General features: G+C 38.4%; 1 protein-coding gene across 9 annotated transcripts in view; it reads left to right on the top strand.

Moving 5' to 3' along the window:
* Positions 1-31: 31 nt before the first annotated feature.
* ITSN1 (intersectin 1) overlaps positions 32-17,535 on the top strand; it is a 146,347-nt gene continuing 128,843 nt past the window's right edge. For 4 of the 9 annotated variants that reach the window (XM_069785192.1, XM_069785191.1, XM_069785190.1 and 1 more), the window contains exon 1: positions 32-221. The gene's annotated coding sequence lies outside the window, so the exon portion shown is untranslated. The remainder of the gene's footprint in view (positions 222-17,535) is intronic. The other 5 variants (XM_069785187.1, XM_069785193.1, XM_069785188.1 and 2 more) reach the window with 3 other exon arrangements.

Here is a 17,535-nt window from a genome sequence, read left to right as displayed (position 1 = left end):
AGGCAGGCAGGCAGGCCGCGGCCGCGCGTCAGTACGGCGGCTGTGAAGGCGAGTGCGAGCCAGGGCTCCTCCCCCCGCCGCCCGCCAGACGGTGGCTGAGGAGGCAGCGGGAGGGGATGGTGCGTCTGGCGGAGGCGGTGGCGGACGCCGCTCCGGCTCCTCCATCCCCCCCGCCGTCGCCATGGGTGTGAGTAGGGCCCCCCGGCCCGCGCAGATATGAGGTACTGCCCGGTGGCGGCGGGAGGGGACGGGAAGGGCGGCGGGGGGGGGGGGGCGGACGACGGACCCTCACTGGGAGGGGCGACGGTTCACCCCAGGCCAACGGCGCCCGGCGGGCACTCGCGGCGGGGGGGGGGGGTGGGGGGGCAGCGGCGCCTCTGCCTTGCGCTGCCTCTGCCGCCCCCCGCCTCCGCACGGTACCGGCGACCGGGCGTGTCCCCGTGCCTGGGCCCTCTGACAGGCGCCGGGTGGGTGCCCGGCACGGAGCGAGGCGCGCCGCTCCTCCTCATCTCCCTCGGCAGCCGTGGGCGGCCCGGGGGTGGGCGCGGAGCCGTGAGGCGGGCGCCCGTGGGATGCGCCCCCCGTGCGGGTCCGGCCCCGGCGGGCTGTGTGCGCGCCGGCTGCGGCGCGCTGGGGCGGGCGCCGCTGCTTGCCTTTCTCGGGCTGGTCTTTTTTTTTTTTTTTTTACTATTATTCTTTTAATTTTTATTGGTACCTCACCGGGGTGGGTTTCGCGGGCGCCGTTTTCGCAGGTTCGGTTTTGTGGGTAGGGGAAAGCGGGGCAATGCGGCGGGGGCAGCGCCGCGGTTGCTGCGCGCTGGCTCGGCGATAGCACAGCCCTCACCGTCACAAGACAGCCATCGCTCCCGGAGGGAGCCGTGTCCCGGCCACCCGTGTCCTCCGGGGGAATCTCGGACGTGGAACGCAGGGGGTGGGTCGTGCGGCTGCGGGTAGCGGGTTTCCCTTTACCGAGTTAAATAATGATTATTCCTGCCGCCTCCGTCCTCTTTGCTCCCTGCCCCTTCGACGCATACGGTCCGCCCTGGTGCGAAGGGAAGGAGGAATGCCATCCCTTACGGCTTGGAAAGGGCACACGACCAATTGAACGAGGGAATGTTGTCAGGGCGTCAGTAAAAGGAAACCGGTACATGGTCGCGTTTTTTGTCCCTTCATTTCTGTTTGCCTCGGATTAGCAGACAACTTTGTGGATAATATTTCCTGTGGACATCTTTTGTTCTGATTCAGCTGCTTCTTTATTTTGAAAGAATTGTGGTTTTTGCTTTTAGAAAACAGTATTTTCTGGGAACTCTACCTTTCTGTGGGGCATGAATGTTGTGATAGGGAAAACACTTCCATAGATCATTACAGAATATTGTTTAGTAAATAATTCTTGTTAGTAAAATAACTAGTATTCCAGATATGGTAGTGTGGTACTATTAAAGCCAGAAACACTCTGTTTTCCTTTACCTCTTCCCACCCCCCAGTTCTAAAGTATGCGTTTTGTTTAGAGCTTGTATGGCAAAATATATTTAAGGTAATAGCTATGTATTTTAACAAAATATTTGAAGTCAACCTCTAAATGCATGCATTTTATCCTAAATCAAAAAGCCAAACTCTGTATTTTAAGTACTGATGACTCTGGAGAGTGTCACCAGTAAAAGAAAGAAACCTTTCTTTCTTTTGCCTTTTTTTCTAGTCACCAGTAACTTCCCTCAATGAATATGACCTGGTGATGTTTTTATACAGTACACTTTTTAACATACCAGCAAATAGATTACTGGATTCTTTCTGTTTTAAAATGCTTGCACATCTCCAAAGACCTGCTTGAGGGGGTGAGGTATGGAAGGAGGAGTCTTGCATGTCAGCTGTGTTCAGATTTCCAAGTACAGGAGTGGGGGGTGCACTTGCTTGTGGATGATGAGGAGGTGTACTGATTGCATATAGAAGTACAGGTAAAGAAAACAGTTGCGTTCTTTTTGTTAATTTATAATTTAAGATATGTCATCTATGTTTAGGCATGCATGTAAGTCAAAGCAGCTTGAGCCATTTTAGCTTGCGTGATTAGCACTTGTATGCTCTCACTGATTTTTGGCAGCTTTACAGGGGTCATATTTCGTACAGATGAACTGTTTCTGAACAGTTTCTCCAGTGTATTAGACTCAAACTTCATTTGAGCTGAGCAGGCTGCTCTTTGCACTTGCTGCTTCACAAACCACACTTAATTCTTTCAGTTCTAGTGTTCCCTCTATAATATCCCACTGTCTTCCATTCCAGATAAGATCCTTTTCAGAGTAGCTGTGTTTTCTTGATAATTTTCCTTTATATCCTGGTTCAGTGGAATAACTACTTGGGTACAGTAACATAAGAATTGGTATCTCAAAATAAACCAATGACCTGCAGTGCCTGTTCTGTCTTTTGCTGCTGTTAGCTGTTTGGTGGAAAGTCTGCATGCCCTTTTCTTAATACCTCTAATCATGCAATTAGGATAGATTTGGATTCAGGAAAGAATGTGGATCTAGGAATTAAATAATTCTAAATGATGATGTTGAATAGCCTTTTCTGGTCTATCTTTGTACTGTAATCATGGATTGTAGTTTTAGTTTTTAGTAGGATAACACCAGGGAAAATAGGAATATAAGACTTCTGTTTGTAGAATAAAAAGAAAAATAAAAAAGTTAAGGAAAATGTAATTGAGGAATGGGGAGAAGATCATCATGGATAGTTATCAACTATGCTGTCTTTAGTAATAAGAGTAGAATAAATCATAAGCAGACAGATTTGTTTGTAATACACATTTCAGGTGGAGGTGGCTCAATAGTTAACCTGCATGGAACCAAAGAGATCAGATTTTATCTTTTTTTTTTAACTATAAAAATAAACCGAAGATTGCTTCTGCTTCTGTTGTCTGCTAGAAACTTTGAATGCTCATTGCTGTTGTATTTAATACAGCTGCTGAACTTGAAATGCCCCCTACGCAGTAAGTTGGTTTTGTTTTTACTTGTATAGCATGAAATTGGGTGGTGTGGTAGACAATTAGAAATTTGGTCCAGTCTGAGATTTAATGGTAAATTACTTGTGTGCATAAAACCTTACTGTGAGGTGCTAAAATGTCTGTATGATCTGTGGCAAAAGTAGTTACCCTCTTTTAAGACTACACTTTGTAAAATTAAAAAAAGAATATAATGGATTCCACTTATTATTTTCGGGTGGCATTGTTATTGTTGGTATGTCTTCATATTTTAATTGCAGATTGCAGTCATGACTGTATTTGCCAATCTTTCACTTAAGAAAACAAAAATTGTATATTTTTGGAACATGCATGTAGATGTCAAGTTAATCCACCTATCTGGAATGAATCTCTCTAGATAGCTCTGTGTGTGTGTCTAAGGGGTATAGGTGGTCAGGTTCTTGGTAGACCATGCACCATTTGTATAGGAGAGATTGGTTTCTAGTTACTGATCTTAAGTGCTTTTCTATAACTGAAACTGGAATTTGTCTATTTGCTTCAGAGTGTCAGAGGATTAACTTCTTGACCGGAATAGGAAAAAGACATTAAATATTTTTGTATGGGGAGGAGTGAAGAGGGCTACCCACTGTCTTACCCAGGAAGAAAAGTGGTTTTTTTTTCTTTTATTTCTGATGCAAAAGGTGCATTTTTTACAACATTCCCTTCATTGCAGTCAGTCAAAATGCAGAAAAATTAAATGATGTAGTATATACTTGGTTTGGTTTTCTCTTATTAAATGTATTAAACTTACATATGTTGGATACTATATTTTCCTTTTTTCATGTGTTGTTTCTAAGGTAATTGAATTAATTAATGCTAGTGTCATTTCAGTGGTCGTCTTCCCTTTTCGCTGTAAAGTTAACTTTTCACAAGTGTTGTGTGTGTAAAATGTGTGTCTGGAGGTTTGAAATAATCATATTATTAATTGCCTGAAACCTAAATCTCTGCTGTATATTTCTCTTTCACAGTAGTTCTCAATCTCCCTTCTCCTGCTCTGTCTCTTGTGGTTGTATGTGCCCACAGGATATTTGTGGTGACCACAGTTTTGACAGTTGAAGTCTAAATACACGTGGATTTATGAGAGTAAGTTTTTGTGTGATGGCAATACTTGAAAATCATGGGCTTGGTGGTATGTTCTAGTATTATAGATAAATATACTAATACTAATATGATAGATTAGTAAGCCCGAGTAATACTATTGAAATAATTTCACTGAAGACCTGTTGTCTCAAGAATTCAGGTTTCCTTTGTATTTTGATGGATAGCTCATGCTAATTTCCATGAAGATTCTCTACCTAAATATCTTCTAAGTAGAGATCTAGACCTGAGGATGACTAATCTGCTGTAAATGACTGGACAGTGGTTTATCTTTGCATCATTTCAAGATACAGTTTTACTTGTTCCATATAAATGCACAATTTGTAGATAATAGTTATTAATAAACTTCCAAAATACACAGGATTAAACCTGGGTTTAAATCTATGGTTTCTGAGAGAGGGTTCATGGAGGGTTGCGGCTTCTCTGGAGGACTCATAATGAAACTCCTTTGTAGCACGTTGCTTTCTCTACTTTCATACATAATTGTAAGTAATATTTACAACAATTAAATATACCTATGAAATAATTCATGAGCTGTATATGAGGACTTATTTACAGCATTTAGAAAATTTCTAACTCAAACCACACATAATAAATCTAAAGTAGTATCTTTGGACCAGTTTACTAGTTAGCTGCTCTACTTATCTTTTAGCCATACTTTCTAAAGATGTTTTCCAAAAGTAATTCCCAGACTTTACAACTGAGAATAAAACAATGGAAAGTGAAGTTTTTAATGGAATATATACTTCATAGTAGAAACTTTCAGCTAGAATCACACATGCTGTGAGCAGGTAGTTTGCATTTCCCAACATCCTTGACATTAACTGCAGTGTTTGTCTTGTTCTGGTCCCCCACTTTTTAAAGAAAGAAGTAGTCAATTTCTGTGACTGTTTGGTGTTATGATTTGTATGTGTTTTTACTGAACAGTGTGTTATGCATAACTAAATCATATTCATTGTATTAACTGGCCACAGAGATCTTCAACAGAATTTTTAATACTTAAAGGACTAAAATAAACAATTCTGCATTAGAATTAAAGCTGTATGTTTGAGTGCTTACTGAAGATACTGGGTGGCAGGTAACACAAAACACAGATTTCTAGTTTCTCAAATCTGACGGCCAGGGTTTCTGTACTGATAACTTTATTAGGGTTTGAAGACCACTATAATAGCTTACCAGCAGGCAGCCTTTCTTGGCTTTTCCTTGCTTCATGATCGGAGACATCTGTAGAACCTTATTAAGATTTTGAGGTGAAGACTGTATGCTAACTCTTAAATGAGACAGTAATTGTTTTAAGCAATCAATTACAGTTTTGCAACATGTTACAAAGTAATTGGTTTGTCAATAAATGTAACAGATACGCAAATCAAATTGTTGCATTCCTTCTGTGATTCTGCAGGCCTGCTAAGATCCAAAGGTACCCATGTCAGAATCACATTGGACAAACAAGAACTTTTATTCATTTCTGATAGTACTTTCAAGTTTCTCAGTGTGAGTACCTACAAACAGTATATGAGAAAAATATTAAACTTATGTCTAGTTGTATGTTTAAGAAAGACCAGCCACCCATCTTGGAGGAAAAATAAAAAAGGTATCTTGTTTTCTAAATAATGCTTATCCTGTGAAGTATATGTTAACTTTTTGTTAGTTGCTCTACCAGTTGAACTGTAAAGGAGAAGTCCAATATTGACTACTAGGAAGGTAATTCAGCTGTGTGTCTGTACAGAATAGAACAGTCTTGGGTGCCTATTTAGCTGAAGAAGATGTGTAAAGTCAGCTGCATATCTAACTTTCAAAGGTCAAGGTGAGTTTATGCAAGGACACTCGGATGCTTATCAATGATCCTATCCTCATATTATGTTACAATTTAGCACCTATAGTTGTGTTTTGGAAACCTAGTGCTTATATATTAAGTGTTCATATGACTGATCTGAAAACTGAAGATAAGATCAGGCTAATCTTGTGTTTTGAAGTCACCACCTCTTTATTAAAAAAAAGCCTCTTATTAGTGACTGTAAAAATACATTTTTCTTGTACTCTAGCTTTATATTATAATTTCAAATTCACAAGCACAAGAATGTGGATGGCCCTATAAACTGTGAGGTGCAATATTTAGTGTTTTCTAAAGTAAGTTTTTTAATAGGTCATGTCAGGATTAGTCAAAACTTCAGTGTTGTCTTTTCTTCCTGTCTTGCAACCAAAGAAGATAAAAGCTGAACAGATCCTGGTTCCAGTTATCTTACACTGTGTTTAGACACTAGCTTCGCATTGTTAAGCCCTCATCCTGCAAGCTATTCTGTATGAACATGTGCTTGTACCCATACAAAGCTGGCAGTTGAATAGAATCTGTTGCAATACATGGATGCACCTGTGAAGAGTTCTCTGCTGGTACGTGGCCTTCAGCTGTGTACAGATTCTGTATGGATTCCTGTGTTTTTGGTGAGGAGGTTTAGACAGATGCTCAACTATGCAGTGTAAGGTTCTAATACCTTCCATAAATCTTCAGGGTATTTTGGGGAAGTAAGATTCTTTCTTTCTTACAGAGAATCACAGACAAAAGCTGACAACTTCAGAGTTCTGTTTTGTAATAAAATGCCAGTAATCTGATCATGTACCAAAGGGGATGGTGCAATAGTTTAAATTCTTAAATAAAAATACTGCCGTTTTTTCTTTGAATCACCTGTGGGTCCCAGTTGGATAAACTTGGTTCTGTTTTTCTCAGGCAGACAGATAGACTCCTGTGATATTCAGGTCTGGGGTTTTTTGTTTGTTTGTTTTTGCATGGGCATCCAGTGTAATTGGCTTTTTTTAGATAGCAATTCTCTGACCTGGTTCTTCAGTGCATCTACTGCCTGTGCTACTGCGATGTTTGTTTTCCTAACTCGTTGCCTTCACCAATCCACATTCTTCTTATCTGTTCTTTTTTTTCTCTTTTTCTCTTGTATCTGTATTTCTTCTCTTTAATGGACCTATATATTTCAGTATTATCTGAAGGCTGGCAGATGTTCCTTCCCAGTTAAGCTTTGTATTTTGGTGTTCGTTGATTTTGTTCTGTTGATGTTTGTAAGATCCAATCTCAACAAGGAAAGACTGTGTAAACTAAACTACTGGAAACAGTTTGCAGAGCTACCTGAAATACTTCTAAAATTTTCTCACAAAGCAGCATTCCATTTTAATACCTCTGTTCTTCAATGTGTGCTCAAATTGCAAAAGACCATAGTAAACAACAAAAAGAAGAAGGAAGAATTTTTTGTTAGAATAAAGTAGTGTGGAATTAAGTTGCTGTAGGTATTTGGGCAAGTACTAAATTTAAAAACCAGACATCTAACAAGGTTTTTCCCCATCCTTTTCCAACTATTCTTTATAGTTGTCTCTTTTTTAAAATTGTGGTTTGTAAAACTTAAATCCAGAGGTAAAGTTCAAAACATAAAAGTGTTAAAATATGTTTTCACATGATAAGGTCATCTATACTAAATTCATGGGAGGACACATGGATTTTGGAGGTGTTTAATGACAAAGTTTGAAAACATCCATTATCCAGCTTAGAAGAAGTTTCTGCATGTTCTGTTATTCTGTACTTACCTTACTTAAAATCATAGTAAGCAATATAATATGCCTATAAAAGAACAATTAGCAACCTACTGTTGAATGTAATATGCTAATTTTAAGAAATATGATAGAAATTGTTTGTCTTGTAGATAGTCTTTGCTGAAAAATGGCATTGCTTCAAGGAAATGTTGCCAAACTCTATGATGGCATGAGCAGTGATGACATGACAGAAGAAGGCAAATGCATTTCACTTTTTGTGTAGTGTAGCACTTGACTGGATGTAATGTTGGCATTACTGATAAGCTCTAACTGGCTGTGGTCAGGAGTCAGTGGCTTAGTTGGTATCAATAAGCCTGTCTTAGTGTTGAAAATTCCTGTTTGCCAAGAGCCCTTCAGATGGCATTAGTGGTACAAAGAGGGTGATATTGGGCTTCTGAAGAAGAGATCTTTAGTCCCCATGGAACTAAAATTGTTGGATCTTCCCACTCTGATAGTGGGTTCCTCCCACTATTATGCTTTTATTTAACATGTCTAATGCAGCAATGGATTGATTCCTCAAATGTGTCACAAACATACATTTGGTGCTACTGTTTAAACTCAACATCTAAATCTGAGAGGATTGTTTAAAACTTGTGCTGTCTGTAGACGATGTATGCAAAGCAATTTTGCTTTGTGTTTGTTTTTGGGAGGAGGGAAAAATGCATCTTTTTGAGTGAAGTACTCTTAACATTATTCTGAACTGCTGACAGATGCTATTGTATGACTTTAAAAAATTGTATTAACTAGTTGTGTGAATTTAACCCAAAGAGCTTAATCTGCTGTTATTTTAGAACTTACAAACAAACCCGTAACTATTTATGTAATAACCCAGAAATGTTCCTAAGTAAAGCTGTCTTCTAAATAAAAAAAACCCCAAAAAACAACAAAACCAAACCAAACAACCAAACCCTGCATGAATTTACCTGATGTGTTCTATGTAAGACTTATGTAAGACCTGGATATTTTGGTGCCTGTTCCTATTCTTCCTCTATCTTAGGAAATCTGGCAAAGTTTTATTTTAATCTCTTTGTGTTACTTTCAGGTGATGTGATGGGGAAGATTCTGGTGAAGACTAGGTGTGGGCTAGTTAGTGATAGCATTTGTATGGGTGGTTAAATGGAATTTAACAACTAAATTTGCATTGGAAGCCTGTTGTCCAGAACCAAATGGTAGTTTGACATGCTGTGTGAATAAGAAAGAAATAAAGGAATATTGGATTAACAAAAGCAGCATGGTATTTTGTGTGTGTGTGTGTCTGAGACTAGCCATTTTAGCATCAGATCATTTTAATGCCCCCAGGTTAGAGCTACTGGTGTTGTGGGAGAAAAATAGAGAAGTTTGAAAATATTTGATAAAGCCTTTCTTTAAAAGAAACAAGAGCAAAACAAACAAAAAAGCTGAATGCAAGCCTTTTTGATGTGAATGTCATCTGATCCTATGGAGTCTAACTCTTAATTTGAATACAGCAAAGACTAAATTTCATGTGATATGGTATCTCTTGAGTATTTAGGCACCATGATTTGTTTATGCCATTGCTTGCTGCTTTGCCAGACTACAGCAGAAAACAAGGTTTCAATATTAGAATTCAGAATTTCATGGGCAGGTGACAAACTGGTAGGATCTGAGCTAGTTTCACTCTGCTCCTTCCTGTGTCTTGATACAGACTTCAGAGTCCTTACCTAGAAAGGAGGAGAACTGTAGGAATAAAAAGGGTAGGAATATGCAGAATTGTTTTTCTTTTTTTCTTCCTGGTCTCACCACTTGCTCAGAGGCAGGGATAAGAAAAATGGAGCTTTGACCTTTTGGTGTCTTGGCTCTTATTAGTTGTTGGCTTGAGGAATTGAACCTATTCCAGGGATGACATGTTAGCTGAAATTTCAGCAGACTGAAAGACTGTAGTCTTTTCAGCTGATAGTTGTTTCTGGATATTTGGTAGGCTCCATTGATAGCTGAATAATAAACCTTCTGCCTGTTGTGTGTTGTGGGTTTTTTTTTGTGGACTTTTAAGGACTTTTGTATAAGCAAGAGGGAGGATTTTTCCTTTGGTGGTTTTGATAGATGATAAAGTTTCTGTAATCAGAAATTGCATGAAGCTTCAGAAGTAATTTTGCATTTTTTTTTTTTCTGCTCTAAGTGCTTCAAGCAGGAAAATGTTACACTGTAGCTCCAAGGAAAACAACATTCCCTGCTGGAGTTGCTTAATTCCTAGAGTTTCTGGAATTTGTTATGGCAATGCCAAGTTCCTGCTTTTCCTGGATAACCTTGATGCAATCCTGAATGGAACCTCCTGAGCTTTGTTAGGAAAAGCAAAGTACAGGCTAGTTGGGGCAGGGCAACAAGTACATTGAAATAGCTTTCTGGAGTGTAGGTAGGGAATATAATCATGCTGAATCTGTTAAAAGGTTATCTTCAAAATTAGGCATTCTGCTTGGGAAGTTCAAAACAGTGACAGAAATTTAGTCCTCTTATTTAAAACAACACAAACCCTCAAAAACTGGCAAGCATTATGATCAAGAATACTGACTCAGCTAAACTTTGTGTACTACAATGAAACCTAGGAAGCCTGCATATTGAAATTCTTGTGAAATTTTATTTCTCTTTGTGTGGAGGCTTACTGTTCTTTCCCAGCTTCAAAAAGGAAAAAAGGGGGGAGGGGAGAAATAAATAAATTAAATTTTAAAAAAAGTTAATTGAATTGTCCAGAGAGAACAATGCATGCAGTTATTCGCCACCTGAGATACTTTCTAGCTAGAGGGGTTTAAAAAGACAGTAAATATAAAGGGCAAGAAAAGGGCAGAAGGCTACAAATAGTGCAGATACACCGGTATGCAGATTTCCAAACTTAATTTGGTCTGATTATCATTTTTAAGGTGGCAGCAGCAGTTTCTAGTCCTGTACCAGGCCGTGTACAAGAGGAATCCCTTGGCTTTTCTGGCAATCCTCAGGTACTCTTCTGAAGTAGCTTAGAAACGATGAGCCATGCGTTACAGCTGGGGAAGAGAGATGGAAAGACACCAGGGTAACAAAATTAGCCAAAGAGGAAAAATGGGAGCCTGTCTCAACTAAGGTAATTTAAACATCCACCTGTTGACTTCAGTTGTTATCCCTGTACTATATTATGAAACCAGATGAATATAGTCTACCAATAATTCCATCTTGTATTAGCTTGGCTTTGTCTCTCATTAAAGATTAAAGACTTTATTCTGTGAAGATTTAAATAGAAATAAAGCATTACTGCAATAAAAGGAAACAGAGGTTACTTAGTTAAGTGGCTTCCACCATTCTTTTGACTTGTAGACTTCCAAAATATGTCTTCTGAGGATATGCACTTAGGACAATGTATATAAACCTAGTATTAGGCTTGATGTTTTTTTTAGTTATTTTTGCAAGTTACCTAGAGGTTTCCTTTGTGTTGAATATGAGCTAAGGGAAACTATGCTCTTGAATTCTCATGGTTTCTCATTCGTGTTTTGCTGAGAAAAATGCTTTAGCTGATGTGCTTGTAGGCATACAGCAGGGAGGTTGAACCTTTTTACAGGTATGCACAGCAGGAGACATAGCAGGAGTGGTTGCATCTAAACACAGAGACAACCAAATTACTGCTTTCTTTTGAGAGTTTACAGAACCCAAATTACATACGTGTGCAGCTACCACTGTGGAGCTGACATGTTCATGTGACTGTGTTAAATCTCCAGAAGATTCCCTAATAGACTCTTACAGGAGACATGGAAGTATTAGTAAAGTTGGCCTGGTGGTGATGTGGTGATGGGAGTAACCAGTGTGGAAAAAAGTCTCACGGAAGTGCTACTCCAGAGGATAGGCTTCTTGAGTGATGTGTCTGTCCTTGCAGAGTAATAGCAACTTGCATACCTATGTTTTGTGTGTCTATTTACCTATTTGTGGTTATCTGATTTGTTTTAAACTGCCCTAGTTTTGTAATGACCTCAGATTTGCATTGTATCTTGAATCATGGCAGTGAACATAATTTTCTCCTCTGACTAGGAACAGGCTAAATTTGTTGGGAAAGTATTTGGCAGTTGTATTCAGTTCATTCTGTTTGAAAAAATCTCAGCAGCTGGTTGCTATAGAATCATTATATCTGTTCCAGATTTTAATGTTTAGTGGGTTGGATACAGTGGGGAGGTTATTGGCAAGGTAAGTGAAAAAATGTGTTAAGTTCTTTCTCTCTTGGGATGATGCTGGCTTAGTGCCTCTTTGTAGGACTTTATTACTGTTTTTCAATAGCTTGCATGAGCAGTGCTGTTGGTGGATGCTGTGACCTCTGGCATTGTGTATCTGGTTACTCATATTTTTGGCCAGGCTGTAGCATTTTAATGCTATGGCTCATTTTTTTTCTTGCATCTTTGTGTATCAGTTCAGTTGGCATGCCAATCTAGAGATAAGATTTAACAGATGAGGTTTAACTGAGTTTCTGTTATAGGTCTGCAACACTTTGCACTAAAACCAATGACAAATTAAATCTTTCATGCAACTGTTAGATATCACTTGGAACAACTGTGATCTTCCCCAAGCTTTTTGGGGTTTGTTTATTTTTCTTTTTTCTTCATAGTGCTTAATTCACAAGTGACTTGGGTATGTTGCTGGGGCTTGATACTCTGAAATTGCTGTTTTCCAAAGCAGATCAATTCTTCTGTCACAGAGAGAACCTTTTACAGGGTTCAACTGAATTGCCATATGCAGTCCCCTAGAAGATCAAATCTTAAGGATTTGTCTATGTAATGAAAGCTTTTTTATTATAGAGAAATAAATTAGCCTGAAACATAGGCTATGGTCAAGATGTTCATGCACTTCATATTGTATCACTTCATAGTTTCTTAAGAATGGCCTTCTCTCAAGGATTTGGCATAAGCTATGTGTATTGTTCTAATGCCTGTATATTGTTTGTGTGTTCAGGCAGGTATGTTTAGTTCTGGTTTAATATCCTAAATGTTTTAGTTTAGAAGCAGTCTGATGCATTACTGACAATTAAGAAAGCTAGTTAATTTCCCAGAAACACCCATGGAAGACTACCCACATTTTGAAGTAAGTTAATATAAGGGAACAGGTGAGTAAAACAGAAAACTTACTACTCTTTGTGTAGCCTGATGTTGGCCACCAGCTGTCATTTCTAGCTTTAGCTCTGACATACTGGTCTGTGTTTCAAGAAAGTTTGCCTCTCTCTTCTGTTGTTGTTAGACAGTAGGTTTCTTTCTAGTATTTTCTGACAAGTTAGTAGTACACATTGTCCTGAGGTGTTACATTTTCTTTTTAGTCTTCAATGTTTGTACTGTTACCCAGTTTCTTTGCCTTTATTTCAGCTTGATTCTTCCACTTGATATGTTCAGTTCTCTTGAGGATTTTAACACTGCATACTTTGATGCTGTACCGGCTGCTGGCAATCAGGTTTCTCGAGGCCTATGTTAAGGCTTCATTTTTGGGCTATTACACTAACAGGAACTTTTCAGAAGGCTAAAGTAATGATTGCAGTGTTGGAAGGTGCTGATTTTTCTGCTGGGCCTCATTCAAAATTCTTTCTCTTTAGTGAGTATCTCGAAGGAACTGGAGGTGCTGATTTTTTTCTTTTTCCCTACTCCTCAAGCATTCCAATCCTCAGCTGTACAAGCAGTGATTAAATGATCCATAGACAAATGTATATCCCAGATACTTCTGTTATTCTCTCAATTGTCATCATATATTTAGCATCTAAGAACTGGTAGTCAAAATAGTGAGTTTTTCAGCAGGTCTTAAAGTAAGAACACGAACTGTTGCCATATAGTAGAACTCCTGTAGCTTGAAACAGTTGTCATGACATTGTTTGTTGGAGAATTAAAAATAAAAAGCAAAAAGAAAAGAAATGTGAGTAAATGGCTTATTCAGTCTAGAATGTCAGTGCATCTCTTGGCAATGCTTGCTCGCAGGCTTTATTGAGGATTACTTGCTGCTGCTTTTTTCTCCTTTAAGCATATGAACTGGCTTTTTTTTACTGGAATTTTTTCTTGCATAATCTGGGGTTTCTTGCTTAAAAGTTGCACTAAAACAGCTGTAGATTTGAAGGAGTACTTTGAGTACTTGGGTTCTGAAACTGTCAGCAGAAGTATTTAAGCAGATGAGAACTGAGGCATGTTCATGTAATTTTATCTCTATGGGTACTTTATTGCTCATTTATGTGAGAAAGTAAAGTTGATTTGACTTATGTATGAGATTTATGCTAGTGCTGCTCTGGAAGCTTTAAAAGTGATAGAAAATAGTACTGTGGCTTTAAGATAATTAGTTATTGTTGCTAGGTTTTCAGAGGAAATTAACTTAACAATCTTACTCTTGCCATGTCCCAGACTTCTTGCAATTCACTGCTTCATAGGACCTGTTATGACTGTTCAGAACTCTGGAACTGAACATATCGAATACAAAATGCTGTATATCATACTTGGCATATTTAGTGCCTCCATTGGTTCTTGATTAGACACGTATTCATTGTTCTGATGTCAAATGGGGGTTGAGTATTACTGCCTTTTTCTTTCCCCAAAGGGGGACAAGTTCATTTTGAAGCAAAAGTTCAGATTCTTTCCCCTGCAAGTAGCCAGCTCTTCTTTCCAGTAAGTTCATTTTGTCTTTTGCCCGTCGTTTCAAGCTCCAGTAAATGCCATGTATATTTTCCAGGAGAGTTGAAAACTAGGCTTTTGAGTTTTTGAGAAAGGCTTTTTTTTTTTTTTTGCCTGATGAAGGTTTGATTTTAAGTGCTTCAGTATATGGGGTTTTTGAATAGTTGAAATATTGGCAACTTAATTTTTAATGTAAAATATCTTAAGCCTACACTTCTACAGACAAGTGACTACAAGAAAATCTTGCTTCCCATTTTAGAAGGTAACTTACTAGCTGTAATGATTGGTGAAGGAGTGGATGCTTCATTATAATGCCAGTTTTCATTTTCAGGTCTTAACTCAGAAGGTAAATAATCAGAAATGTATTTTTAGAATCCAAAGTTTATTTTTAAAATCTTGTTAGTTGCCAACTCTTAGAGTATGCTGTGCTGTACTGAAGCCAGCCAGTGTGAGTTGAAAAATTACTGCTGAACGTACTGCCAATTATGCTAGACTCTGCTCTTCCAAGCTTCCTTCACAGCTGTCCCAAAGCCTCTTCTGATGATGCCTCTGCTGCAGAAAATGGCCCTCAAGCTATCTTCTGTTGGAGTCATAAGACTCAGTTTCAAGGTAAACTTGCCCCTATTTTTAGCAAGCCAGATTGAGAAATAAAGTAATCCTGATCCTGGTTCAAAAGTGAACCAGGTAGCTTCTAGAGTTGCGGTAGCTTCTAGAGTAGGTTGAATGAATGGGGACTCTAATCATTTTAGCAGTCAGGTTTTAATCCACTACTGCAAGTGTGAACTATAAATTGTGCAGACTTGTATTCCTCCTGTGCTATAAATTGTACAAACTTTTTTATATCTGTCATTCTTGCGTGAAGATATGTTAACATTTGTACTGGAAAATAAATGTCATTTGTAATCTTAAACTACAAATCTCTCCTCTGCTATTTCTTTCGCCATGTATAAATATATTTATACATATATAAACCTGATTCATGACCTACAGATGTGATCCTGTTAATGAAGTGAGGTGGGTTCCTGTTCTTCCACTAAAAAGAGGTTCCTCTTTCTCCAAGCAATTTTTGGTGCCTAGCAATAGTATTTTATTGCTATATTAATATTAAGTGCCTGTTTGAATGACCAAAAAGTGGAGAATCTTGAAAAACTAATGTTACTTACTCAATATGGTTTTTTAGAGGAAATCTTACTAGGGTATTGTTTTCAGTTTGTGAGAAATGATAACTGAATTAGGTATGACATATGTCTGTCATGGACACTGTGGTCTCTGGATGGGAAGAGTGACTTACGAGAACTACTTAGTCAAATTAGATTAGTAGATTATAGTCACCTAAACAGCTAGAAAAAATGAGAATCCTGTGTGTAAAGTCCCATTTTAAGATGAGATCAAAACTGGTCAACCAAAGTACAAAAAACTACCTTACAATAAGGCAGAAGAATTTCTTAAATTCACTTTTTAAAATTTGAGTAAGATTAAAACTGCTGCAAGTAAGAAACGTCCTTTGTATCAGGAGAACTAAATTCACTAAAATACCTCCATTATGGTAGCGTATGTATAACATCCCTTCTGTTTTACGTAGTTAAATGTTTTTTCAATCTTATTACATACATGTACACATATATTTTATGTCAGCTGTTTATTTCAGAATCTTTCTGAACTTTGGCTATATGCTTTATCCTGAACTTGAAATCAGCATAGAAAGGAAGGAACTATCTTGAACTTAAGCTTAAGACTAGACGTATTTTTTTCTGGTTTGGGAGACATATCAGTATATTGGTTGCTATCAGTGTATGTCTTCTACCCTATCAGTCTTGAGACCATAAGAGAGAATAATACACTGAAGACGCACACTTGGTAACTGTTTAAATTGATACTACAGGTGGCATCTTTGATTCCCTGCAAATCATGGCTTTGTCTTCACATACACTAACTTTCAGTGAACCAAAGTAAGCTCATGGCAACAAATATACCTAGAGATAACTGTCTGGGTGGGATGTAGTGCTAATGACTTCTGTAGGAATTTAAAGTTCACGCATTTAACAAGATGGCTGGAGTCTTTCACTTCTTCAGCATTTGTGTCCTACAAGAACCTTGTTCAGGGCTTGTATTGTGAGGGAAGATAAAAAAGAAGGGGTCTTACAATCCTATTGACTACTTTAAAAAAGAAATCTACTAATCTCTAGGCAAGTTAGATCCTAAAACAAAGTTCTGTCTTCAGATCATCGTTTTGTGTCATCACTGGGTGATGGGTGTAACATCATCTTCTGAGCTATTTGATCTCTTCTCAGAAGTGTGAAACTTGGAAAGCTTAATCTTTTTGAGGTTTTACCTGAGTGCTTAAGAGCTGTGGGAGTTTGATGGAGGAAAGGGATGAGTTGTGTTTGAACTACAAGGTGGATGAATTGTGAAGTCCGCTGTAGCATCATGCCCTTCCTGTGCTTTTATCAGGCTTGACTTGCTTCATTCTTTGTTGGCCCTCTTCTCTATGACCTTTCTTTACTACTCCCCATATAAATGTTTCATCTCTTCACTTACTTTTTTCTATCCCTGCCTTTGCTGAGGAAACAAGTCTCTCGAGGACGCAGAGTTCAGGGTGTCTCTTCATAGTAATCAACCTGTTGCCACCACAAAACTTCAGTGAATAAGGATCATATTGTTACATACCAGCAGAACTTATGCGTGTAGTTGGGCACTGATTAACAGTTAGCGTGTTAAAAACTTGCAAATCTGAGGGTTTTTAAGGAGTTCAGTGGGCTTGTTTTCATAGCTGTCTTCACTTTCTGCTTGCATCAAACTTGAAAGGTTTTTTAGATCTATTATACTGGGAAATCAGAGCGTTGTATTACAATTTGCAGTTTGATTTTTTTTTTTTTCCTAGTCGAAGACAGCCCCACAACCATAATGTGACTTGTAATAAATTTTCCTGATTACTAGGTACTGAAAAACAGATGACTTTTGAAGTACCCACAGGGGAGAAATTTGTAAGCTACAGTAAATAAACCTCCCCATGCTGCAGATTTGTGACTTAGAGTAAATAAACCATTAGCACTAACAATAATGTTAATGTTCTTATCCTCTTTAAAGAAAGGAATTTTTATCCTGGAAAGAGGTATTAAAGCATTTCAGTACAGGGAAATGACTCTTTTCAGTATTATTAACTATACAGACTTATTTGGTTATTTACAGAAGGACTGTAACAAAGTAGCCTGCTTTCCAGATCAAGCATGAAAAATGCCTGTG

This window comes from Haliaeetus albicilla, chromosome 6 (genome assembly GCF_947461875.1).
Source record: "Haliaeetus albicilla chromosome 6, bHalAlb1.1, whole genome shotgun sequence".
Lineage (NCBI taxonomy): Eukaryota > Metazoa > Chordata > Aves > Accipitriformes > Accipitridae > Haliaeetus > Haliaeetus albicilla.
This window is presented reverse-complemented; position numbering and strand designations above follow the sequence as displayed.